Here is a 13,294-nt window from a genome sequence, read left to right on the forward strand (position 1 = left end):
TTTCATCTACAGTTTACAATAGCTTCATTTAGAGTTGACCAATCCATGCCCAACATCACATCAAACTCGTCAAATAGCAATAGCATCAAATCAGCCGAAAAACTGTAACCCCGAGTCAACAACGAATAGTTCTGATAAACTTTATCAACTAAAACATGTTGACCTAAGGGTTTGACACTTTAATCACGAATACAGTGGACTCAATAGGTAAAATCTTACTAAACACTAAGTTCGTGCACACATATTAATGAGTTGATCTCAGATCAATCACAGCAATAACATCAGTGTCAAAATAGAGAAAGTACTCATAATAACATCTGGCGCAGAAGCTTCCTCTCGTGCACGAATAGCATAACCATAGCTTGTGCTCATGCTTCAGATCTCATAGACTACCACTCATGTTTCTAGGGTTGCAAGGTGGTCTACCTCTTGTGGCAGTGTTACTGGGTCGCACATTTTGAACCTTTTCTTTCTTAGATATTTCTGGGAAATCAAAAATAAAATGCTTAAACGAACCACACTTGAAACACGCCCCGTCTTTCGCTCTGCACTAGTCAAAATCTCGACGTCTACACCGTTGACAATCAGGTTTATTATCCTTAACACTACCTATACTAGCCACAGACGTAGCTTGTGTCTTAGAACCTACATAATGGTTTGCTCGGTCTCTATCAGGGTAACCCTCTGAAGCAATCGAACGATTATGGTATTCTTTTGATCTCTTCGAATGTGACTGATATGACTTCCCAGTCGACCTTTTTCTTGAATCTCTAGCTTCAAAATCGGCATTTCTTTTCTTTTTGATAAGCTCCTCGGCTTTATGTGCTCTGTCAACTAAAAAAATGAATTCTTTCAGCTCGAGGATCCTAACTAAAAGCTTTATATCCTCGTTTAATCCGTCTTCAAACTATTTATGCATTGCAGTCTCGGTCGGAATGCACTCCCAGGCATATTTACTCAATTGAACAAATTCTCATTCATACTCTGACACTATCATACGGCACACTGCTTAAGCTCAAGAAATTCTTTACGCTTCTGATTAAGGAATCTTTAACTTATATATTTCTTTTTAAACTCACTTTGAAAGAATTCCCCGTCGATATGCTCCCTCAGCACAACTAAAATCAAGGTATTCCACCACTGATATGTTGAATCTTTTAGTAGAGATACTGCACACTTAACACATTCAACTAGTGTACAATAAACTCATCGAAAACTCGGATAGTATTCTCTAACCAAAACTCAGCTTTCTCAGGATCATCATCAACTGTAGCTCGAAATTCTTCAGCCCCATATTTGTGAATTTTATCAACAAGTGGCTTATTAACTCGTAAAGGTTCCAAACCTTGAGGAATAATGGGGACTGGTTGGGGAACAGGTAGGGGTGGAGGTCGTTGAGCCGCCAGGTTTGCCCGTACAAACTCGGTAAACCACTCACTCATCATTTGAAAGAAAGCTTCCTTAGCTTCTCATCCCCGGTCCTCAAATACGAGCCTCGAACCTCTTGACACTGCTCTGTGAATGGAGGCTTGCATGTTACTTTCAACTTCATCGGAGTCGACTTGGTTGGATGTCATTGCTATATAAAAACATATTTTAAAATAATTAGGAGATATCACACTATCACAAGTTACATAATTGCATGTATAGCTAGACTTGTACGGGCCAGATTTAGTCCTATAATTGACTAAACTGTAACTCTGATACCAATAAATGTAACACCTCTAGCCCGTATCCATCGCTAGGACAAGGTTACAGAGCATTATCAGAGATTCCAAATCAAACGGCATAAACTTCAAACTTTACAAATCATATCAATAAATATATTAAAATCAATTCAAATCATGCATATTGTCCCTTAAACAAGCCCCCAAGGCCCTAAATACGCATTAGAAACAAGTTGGGACTAAATCATAAACTTATAGAATTTTTCAGAAAAAGATAAAAAATTTCAAACTGCAGGGGTCACACAGCCAAGAGACACGCCCGTGTCTTAGGCCGTGTAGGCATTCAAAATGAGGACACACGGCCGTGTCCTAACCCATGTCCGTGCCCGTGTAACTCTCTGACTTGGTCACACGGTCATGTCCTAGCCCATGTCCATGCCCGTGTAACTCTCTAACTTGGTTACACGGCCAAGTCACACGCCCGTCGGCTAGGCTGTATACCATTCGAAGTAACCTCACACGCCCGTGTGCCAGGCCGTGTAACAGCCTGAATTACAACCCTTTTGAAAGCTATAAGGGACACATGGTCGTGTCACCTAACTGTGTGTCACACACGGTCGAGATATACGCCCGTGTCTCTACCTGTGTGGACGAAAATAGGTCATTTTAAAAGCCATATTTCTCACCCAATTTGGCATCCACCTACAATCAACATTGTGCATATAATCAAACCATAATAATGTACCAAAACCATGGGTTTTCTAGCCTTATACAAATGGTATACACACATACAACCAATATGCCCTTAAACACCTCAAATGACAATTCATAAACATGTGCAAATATGAACACAATTTTATCATTTATTCAACAAGGGCTTGACCAAAATTATACCATAATGTGCCACTTGGTTTACTCATTAAAACATGCCAAAATGTATCATATATGGCTTACAAAAACTAGCTCCAAATGGTCATATAATTTACATGTAACTTGTGCACTAAAACATCATATAAGCCATTCATATAAGTACCAATTCACAACAATTCAAGGCTTACACAAAATGCATATTCAAACCACCATTTTATCTTCCATCATTCTACCTTATTACCTCAAACATATAAGGCAACCCATATACACATTAAAATATACCATTTCACCAACACAAAGTAAAAATGCAAACCAACCAAATGGTCACTTCCACAACCAAATCACATAGGCTAACATTAGCCAAAATACGTATACATGCCATTATAACCAAAATTAAACATCCGTAAGTACCAAAAGAGCCGATAGATAGTGTGATAGATCTTTGACTACTTTTCAACCCAAACAAGCTTCCGATAACTACAAAACACAAAAAAATAAACACAAAGTAAGCATTTCATGCTTAGTAAGTTCGTAACACATACAGTCTAACATTGCCAATAAGCAATTCATGCTTAGTAAGTTCGTAACACATACAGTCTAACCTTGCCAATATAATATATAATCACAAAACATGTATAACCTAATCCAACATGAGAATAACTAACTCAAAAGCTTATATATGTACATTTATACTCTTAATTTTTCACAAGGTACACATTATCTACCTTTCATCAAACCAATGTAATTTACATTGAAAGCTCTTACCGAAGCTCAAATGAGATAATAATACGATGGTTGACAGATCCTTTTTCATAACTTGATAACCGAAGTTATCCCTTTTGTAAAAAACTCAGAGGAAAAAATATTCTGTTATTCATCTACTGTTTTAGTTTATAGATTTATAAAGAGAGGAATGATCATTTTAAAGGAAATAAATCCTAATTTCCTAAGAATCAATAATTGATATCCTAATTTCCTAAGAATCAGTTAACTGATATTAGTTTCTATTTACAAGAGAACTAATAGTAATAAGGTAAGATTTCTATCCTTAATTATAGGGATTCCAACACTCCCCCTCAAGCTGGAGTGTAGATGTTAATCAAACCCAGCTTGCCAATAAGTTCTTCAAACATGTTTCTGTTCAAACTCTTTGTTAAAATGTCTGCAACTTGTTGTCTAGTAGGTAGGTAGGTGATGCATACTTAGCACCTACTACATAAACCCTAATGACATGTCATTTATATCCTAATCATTCACTAAGTTCACACAATCCTCGATTTCACATTTTTCTGCTCCAATCCTGTAACATCTTTATTTTTGTATACATTTTCACTTATAATTTATCAACTAAACTTTGTTTTACAATTCAATCCTTCAATATCAAATTCAATATTTATTCCAAGCCAATCACACAAGCACATGTATATAATACAAACATAAATAATTGTTAACTGAAATAAACCTCATACGAACTTACCTTATCAAAAACAACAACAAACACGACACTAATGACTATTTTACAGTTTTTTCTTTTTCGCGTTTATCGATTGGTTGATCCGTGTCTTGATCTATATAATAATTTAGTTCAATTATCAACTTCAAATACCTTATAATTTCTAAATGCATGCATATGACCCTTTAGTTAACATTTTACAAAATTTCCCTGAACATTTAAATTTTTTCAATTTAAACCTAAAATCGAAACTAATATATCTTTTATAATTAAGCCTCATTTTTCAATCTAATTACAACTCCATCCTCTTATAACCCTCTAGAATAAAAAAATACAAAAATTTCATGTCAAATTCATCATATTTGCAATTTGGTCCCTAAACTCAAAACTAACAAAATCCACTTAACAATTTAATCCTACTTAACATCTAAACTCAACATGCAACCATTTATCACTAAAAAATTCAAAAATCTTCAATGGTAACTTTTTAAAACTTTAACGGTTTCACAAAATAGTCCCTAGGTTAGCTAAATCAACCTCTCGAGATTCCAAAAACATAAAAATTACAAGAAACTGAATAAAAAACAACTTACCAATTAAAGCTCAAAGCTTGGATGAAGCTAAGGGTTTCTATTCAATGGTGAAAATAGTGGTGAAGGTTTGAATATGATGAATGAAAGGGGTCATTAACCTTTATTTTATGTTTTAATACATTTTAACTTAATTTTAATAATAAAATAACATGTAATTTATTAGTAATTTATTCATAAATTGTCCACTATACTTAAATAGTGGTTAATTTCCACTTAAACCCTTGTACCTTCACTTTTAAGGCCTTTTAACTAATAAAAATCTATAGCAATTAAGTTTTGTGGTTTTTACGATTTAGTCATTGTACCTTAGTTAATCAACTATTCACTAAAATTATCGGACCATAAAACAATATAACTCTATTTTAGGCTCGTAAATATTATTTAATAATATTTACTAACTTGACTGTCAAAAAATAGGGTTTTAAAACCACCATTTTTGGTACCATTGAAAATGGGCTGTTACATAACCCTTCCACACTTATACATCAAAACCAATTTATCAGTAGCAACATTAATGTCCCCCCATCATAATATTTCCCACTAAGAAAATATTTGGTTCTAAAGTAACAAAACTAATAATGGAAATACAACCATTTGCTAGATAGTTAGCAAGATCCAAGTAATTACGCTAGGACCTTAAAAAAATGAGATTTTATAATTTGATACTCGAAATTACTATTTTACTTATCATTTCATATTTTTGAGTTTAGGTGTTGTTGGAGTTCATCTGCATACTATGTAAAATATGGACCATGAGCTACTCAGAACTCAAGAATATATGTGAGGAAAGATGTAAACTTTTTATGAAGTTGTGTTGTTTAGAGATATAAGTTTAGGCTTTTCTACATGCATGAAATGTTTGTATCTACTGATTAATTTAGTTTAAATTATAAAGAAATTTGAAATAAATGCCATATTAAACATTGGGATTTTTTTTTTTGCCTGAATGTTATTTAATACCAATAGAAGCTTGTTACATTTTTGTTCCTTTATCTATTCCTTTTCCTATGTGTGTGCATGTAAATTTTACATGTTTGTGACATGAATGTGCTTTTGGATGCTTAGGTGTATCTTAGTTGTAAAGGAAACAATGAAAAAGACCTTTGCATCTTTGTGTAAGATTTTATAAGCCTCTAGATAATGTTGATTCTTCTTCATATATACATTGATGTATGCATCATTGAAAAATTATTTTAACAAATTTAAGTGCCCAATTTCTAGCTCAACCGGGGAGGTTTCTGGTTCAAGTTGACATTCAAGTAGGGTTTTTTAGGGTAAATTACCTAATTGGTCACCCAACTTTTTGGCACTTTCATTTTGCTCACCCAAATAAAAATACTTTCAATTTGATCATTGTCATTAAAGAAAATTTCATTTTAGTCACCCAACAACCCATAATAGAATTCTAAATTGGCACACCAAATTCCAATATAGAATACTTCTTTGACCAAGTCAAACTTCTCCACCAATCAAATTTTTCTTTCATTTTTATTGTTCTTTTATTTTAGGTCATATTTCACTCTTCTTGTTCTTCCCTCCCATGCCACTGCTTCCAACATACAGCCCCTATAGGACACGGTACAAATTCCAGCATATAGATATCAATCGTTGTGAAAAGTACAATGACGATGGTGTTGGAAAATGTGTCCATATTGTATTAAACATATAATTGTTTTCTATGCATTTGAACGATGAATAAATAAAGTTAATTTCACATTTCACTATAATGTCTTTTGAGTTTCTGCCTTTTATGTTTTGCATGCATAGCGAAATTGTAACAAGCAAATATTAGTTCATTGATTGTCTAAGTTCAAATTGATGATAAGTGGCACTGTAAGAATGTTTACATTGCAAGAAGGATAACTTACTTCAGCAGATAACCTAAACAAGTCTGTAATCCCGTAAATCAAAGTGAGCGTTTGATTCAAATTCTTAGAAAGATTATTATGTCGTCTACAATTCCAATTGAGGAGATGGTTAGTCTTGCCTATCAAAGCAGTTGACTCCATGGATAGAGACATAGATGTACTCATTGGAAGAATGATACATTGGACTGGACCCAAGATGAATTAATCCTAAATCCATTTGTGAATTAATTCACTTGTGATGTTAGTGGTGTGATTTACTTAAATCTTGAGTTTGTCACTAACCATACGTAACTCATGTGCTTTGATATAAGTGGAGACTAATACTCTAAAGATGATCGAGCCCATAGCCGATATGTTGGGTAAATGACTTGTTTATGGCACAAATTTACTAGCAACAATAGAATTCATAGCTCGATTACAGAGTTAACAATATCCTCTCATTGGCATTGTATGGATTGATAAATATGAAACGTGGCAACGGGTTGCTTATTCTCAAACAAGCGATTTCTCATAATCATTTGTTTACAGTGATCATTTAATCATTAAGAAGACACAATGGTAACAATGAGATAAAATAGGATTGTATTGAGTGAACAGATTTAACTCAAAGAAATCAAGGATATCATATGAGGGTAGCACACACATGACAAGGTCATTGGATAAAGGAATTGAATGAATTCCTTTCATAAAGAGTTTAAAATAAGGAGTTTTCAATCATGGTACTTCTTGTGGACTGACTCGATGATTAAGTAAACTGCGAATTGTAGGAACGATGCTTTTGGACATAATTGTAATTACTCGAGCCTAATTGTATATGACTAATTGGTCCCTTTGCTAGCTCAACAAAAGCTCGATCGAACTACATTTGAATTATAAGAAAATTCTACGACTTTGAAAATAATTTAATTGAGTCGATTTATTCAATGTGGAATTAAATTAAGCAGTAGTGAGAATTCTTCAACTAGAAAATTTGATTAAAGAATTTTCTTGAAAATTTAATTTGGAAAATCTTAGTGATTTTTGGAAAAATTAATTAAACTAATCAAATTAATTAAAATTAATATGATATTTTTAGAAATTAATTTTTAAGCTAGACAATTGGCGCAATGGGTAATTGAACTTGAAAATTGGACTTGTGATCGAAAATTGGGCCCGTAAACCCAAAACCAATATTGAGAGCCAAAAATTGGTTGAACCGAGTTTGATATGTGAAATCGGGACGACAGTCCAACCGGTGGCTATATCAGACCGGTCAGGCGTCACTGGACCAGACCAAACCGGCTCAAGGTGCTGTGAGGGTGTTGCACCTGTGATGGCACAACCGGACACGACAATCTCGGTTGCGGCATTTTGATGACCGACGGGTGGTCCTTCCGCAGTTGAGCGGTGAAAAAAAGAAGAATCACACTACTATTGGGACTACTGGATAATTTGATTTTAAATTAACTATTCCAAAATATACTATTATTTTAATAGTTTTAGTATTAAATTTAATTTACTATTTATCTTGATAGTATTTTATCTTGTAGATAAGTGTTGTATTAATTTAATATTAAATTTAATCTAATACTTATCTTGATAAGTATTGTATTAATTTAATATTAAAGTTATTAACTTTGATCTTAATTGAACTCTTTAAACTCTCCCTATATAAAGAAAGCATTGGGTCATTATTTTTCACAGACTTGAGTTCAAGAGAAAGTAGAGAGAAAATTCTCTGAAGAAATTATTTCAGAATATTTTTAGATATATTTTTATTATTTACAACTTAACCTAAAAGTTTAGAGAAATTGCGAAATTACCTCACTGGTAATTTTGTGGAAAATTTTCTGATTTGAAGCGAGCCCACACTTGACAAATGTGAACTTGAGGATAGCGGAGAAGACTACTCGGTTGAAGCGTTCATCCTAGATGAATTGAAAAGGTACAATTTTGGTTAAGTGTATTACTTTAGACATCACAACCAAGTTCTTGTTTTGGGAAAAAAATTGAACTCTGGTTTTGCCCTTAAACTTATTTTCCGCTGTGTTTTCCAAACTCGATTTTCCAACAATTAGATTCAGAGCCAGGTTGTGCTCTATCTGTAAGTGTAAACAGATAATCAAAATAGATTTATCTTTTTCTTGAATGATTCGATTACATAAAAAGTGACATTCTTTAGATCTTATGCATGTTTTGAGTTATATATGAGAATGGATGTAATATTATATATTTGTTATATAATTATTATTTTTTGTCAAGGTTGTGGTTCTTAGGATATAGATCGTGGATTATCATCTCCACGTAGGACTTTTTTTTAAATTCATAGAATTATTGTGAAGCCGGAAACGATATTTAAGCTAGAGATGATGACCAAACGTTAAACTGTAACGTCCCGAAATTTGGCCTAGAAGTATTGGGCCTTGAGCAAGGGAATGGTTTGGAAACTCTGTACAAAAGTATGTCTACCTTAGTGGTTAAGGGTCCTGAAAGGAGTTGGAAAAGTCCTGGGTTCAAACCGGGGCTTTAGCAAAAATTTAAGTTTTAAGTTGGATAAAACTTTGGATGCTTGGATGTAGGCCTTTTAAATTATTGTGTTAAAAAAATATCATAAGGAAGCATGTGGTCTAGTGGTTGTGGTGTCATTAAGGTTGCAAGGGAGCTTGGGTTCAAGTCTTGGCTCTTGCAATTTATTTTGGTTTTTCTTTTAAAAGAACTTGGACTTTGGCCTTTAGACCTTTTAGTTAATTGAAGACAAAATGTGACACAAAAGAGCTTGTGACAAGGAGGCAAGTGGCGTGTTGAGCTATTGAGGGGGCTTGGGTTTGAATCCCATTGCAAGTACAAAGGATATTGTAATACCCAATTATTGCCCGAGGCCCAAACCAAATACTAAAAAACTTAAATACAAACAAATCCAATAAAACTTGGGCCTAATCCTAGTCCAATTACAAGGCCCAATTAGCCTAAAGTTCTAGAAACCCTAACAGTTAGCAGCAAGTTAGCAGCCGAACAGTCCAGGCGCCACCATCGCCCCCACGTCGCTGCTCCCATGTACAGCAACCCCGAACACGTCCCACGTACGCCTCATTCGAACGTGCACCTGCAACAAAGGAGCAACAAATAACAGTAGTGAAATTTTTATTTTGGGAATTTTGGGGGATCCTATATTCGGCCATAAAAAGGTCGTTGCAAAGCTGTAAAAAGGGGGGAAATTGGGTGTTGATAAAAAGGAGGGGGAAAATCAGTGTAAAAAAATCAGTGTAAAGAGGACGAATACTATATCAAAAACTATTAAAAAATAGAGAACCAAGGAGTAATTTGAAGGTTTTTTTTTCTCTTCTCGAGTTTTCTTCTGACTTTTTATCTTTATTTATTTATTTTTAAAAAAGTATAGTATTTAAAAAGGAAAGATTGCTTATCTGATGGCCGAGGCTAATTCCTCTATCGCAATCGGAGGCCGGGCCGAAATCGGGGTTTGGAGCGGCGGCGGCAGCTAAAATTTGGAACCCTAGTAGGGAAAGCTAGGGTTCATCAGTTTTGTTTTGAAGAAAATGGCAAAAAAATACTGAATGTTTTAGAAAAAAATGTTGGTTTTATACAGGCATGAAACGGCGCCGTTTGGTGAGGGCAAGATTCGCGCATCGACCCAACCTGCAAGCATGAAATTTATTGTCGTTTTTTTCAATTCTGTTTTGATTATAATTCAATCATTTGTATTTGTTTTACTAATTAATTTTAATATTAGTTTGTTAATATTATTATTGTTATTAAGCTACTGTTATTATTGTTATTGACTTATATATTACTATTATTCTTAGTATTAAAGATTACTATAATATTTATTTATATTTTTATTTATTCTTCAAATATATATATGTATTATTTTGCTACATACTATTTTATTATTACTTTGTATATAGTTTTGTTTCAAGTTGTTTTATATAATAATTCTTTTAAAATCATTATATACTATTTACTTTAAATCAATTTATACTAATTATTTAAAGCTCATTTTCATATAATATTTATTTAATTTTTTAACATCTATTTAAATCATTTTTCATATCTTATTTTAGATTCTATTTCATTATATTTTTTTATTCATTGCAACTCTATGTATATATTATTATACTATTATATGTATATTAATATCTCCATTTTATATATGTTATTTATTTTAATAGTCATATATTATTTTGTATCATTAAATTGATTGTGGGAGCCATCTTCAGCCATCTTCAGCCTTCTTCTTGCCATTGTTCTTCATTGGAAGGGAGATTAGAGCCGTTTGAAGGGAGTTGTGAAATCTTTCTCGATTTCAAGGCTTCTTAGGACTTTATCTTTATTTTCTTGCTGTTCGTTTTTCTTTTAATTCCTGTTTGGTGCCGATTTCATCATCTAACTTATTTACGATTTCTTGTTGCATTTCCAGCTTTCTTCAACATTAAAGAGGCTGATCGGCACTCTTTTGGCAGCAAGAACCATTCGTTCATTCAGCTTTTCCATTGATCTTGCCGACTTTTTCATCTCAATTCTGGTTAAATTCGGTTTGCTGGAATTTAGAGTTTGATTTACTATTTTGGAATTTAATCTTTTCAGATTCAGCTTGGAAAGTTCATAAACGTTCTTGATTATCAAAAATCATCCTTAATTCTTAATTTCCCTCTTTCTTGCTGCACGATTCCTCATTCTGATTCAATTTTCATTTTTTTTGTGATCTGCTGAATTAATTTCCTGTTTTGACTCAATTGACAGATTCGGCTGAATTGGAGACTTTTTTGAAGCTTATTCACGAGTTCTTGACTTTCAAATTCCCTAATAATAAGTGTTTTGATTCTTGGTTTATTCTCTGCTATTTTAGAGTTCTTTAATTTCAGATCTGGAAATTCTAAAAGTTAATCTTTCTGCTTCGTTTTAGATCTGATCATCTAAGAGTTTTCGTAGGAGTTTCTCGTGACTTGACAACTCGATCTTGGTCCACGCGCAACCCTCTATCAATATCAAGGAGGGATATTTTGAGAGATTTGAGAAGAGAATATTTGGATTTAGGGAGGTTGTTATTGTGGAGAGCTATATATCACATCGCATTTGTTCCTTGTTCTGAATGGGGGGAGATCGGCAAGGCTTTCAATGTATTCATCGCTTTCTCCAACCTGCGTTGCTTCCATTCCTAACTGGTGGTGTCGAGGTTGATTTGCACATTGCCTGGGAACCAAGGGTGCGATGATCATTGATATACGAAATAAGAGTGTTTGGATCGAAGAGAATCTACAAATCGCATCAGGTATGTAAACTTTTCACTGTAACTGTAGAACGACAAAAGCCGAAAAGCTGAAATACGTCGTTTGAGACCACACGAGTGTGTGATCGCTCTTGTGGAAAGCCAAACCTGCGAATCATGGGCGATAAACTGTGGAGGCCTCCATGAGCATTTTCATGGGCTTAGGTCGTAATGGGCCACGTTGGGCCGTGTGGGCTCAATGGGCTTGTGGACCCTACACGGTTGAAACCCACTATTTATGGCAAATACTAAACTGGGCTATGTAGATCTCATAGCTGGGGTGAAATCTGGGATGAACAGGCCACACAAGCGTGTGGGCCAAGTAATGGGTCTTGTGCCCATTTACACTATTGTGACCAATTAAGTTACCTGAGTCGCTCGAGGTGACTGCGGACCTTTCGAGAGGTCGATATCTGGACCTAAATACCTTCGAAAGGTAAAATGAACAAAATACCCTCTATGGGTAAAATAACTGAAATGCCCCTATAGGGTAAAATGACCGAAATACCCCCATAGGGTAGAATACCGAAATACCCTTATATGGTAAAATAACAGTAATACCCCTGTAGGGTAAAATAACCGTAATACCCCTATAAGGTAAAATGACCGTAATGCCCCTGTAGGGTAAAATGATCGTAATGCCCCTTAGGGTAAAATGACCATAATACCCCGGTAGGGTAAAATAACCGTAATGCCCCTGTAGGGTAAAATGATCGTAATACCCTTGTAAGATAAAATGACCGTAATGCCCCTGTAGGGTAAAATAACCGTAATACCCTCGAGGTCAAATGATTGAATTGTCTGTGGTTAAATGACTAATTTGTCTTTGTTTGGTATGACTGATTTGTCTGTGATTTGAATAATTGATTTTGAGCATAGCATTCTGCATACACGACATACTGCATGGGGTTGAGATACTATTATGGAGGAAGTACTGTACTGGTGGCTCTGCCACAATCACTGTTACTGGTGGCTTGGCCACATATACTATACTGGCAACTTTGCTGCGATACTACTGCTGGCAGCTTTGCTGCGATGCCACTGATGGATTTGTGCCAATCATATTACCATTACTGATGGCTTTGTGCCGATCATATTACCGTTACTGATGGCTTTGTTCCGATCATATTACCGTTACTGATGGCTTTATGCCGATCATATTATCGTTATTGATGGCTTTGTACCGATCATATTACCATTACTAATGTCTTTGTACCGATCATATTACCGTTACTGATGGCTTGTAGCCATTCTGTTTATAGCTTATAGCTATCCTGTTTATGGTTGTTAGCCATTTTGACTACTGGCAACTATGTTACGATTTGGTGTAAGGGTTGGGTGGGTCGACTTTATCCTCACATGGTGTGTTGGGTTGGTACGGGTGGTGTGATGGCTGGTTTGGGATAGGTTTGCATACTTGTACCATACTGATACTGTATCGGGATTAGGCCCACACTATTTCTGTTTTGGGCTAAGGCTCACATTGTACTGTTACTAGACTTGTCCATGGGCCGGCCCGGCCCGGCCTATTTTTTAATAAACATTAAAAAATTATTTTAAAAATAAAAAATAAAAATATT

Source organism: Gossypium hirsutum, chromosome D09 (assembly GCF_007990345.1).
Source record: "Gossypium hirsutum isolate 1008001.06 chromosome D09, Gossypium_hirsutum_v2.1, whole genome shotgun sequence".
In the NCBI taxonomy this organism is placed as follows: domain Eukaryota; kingdom Viridiplantae; phylum Streptophyta; class Magnoliopsida; order Malvales; family Malvaceae; genus Gossypium; species Gossypium hirsutum.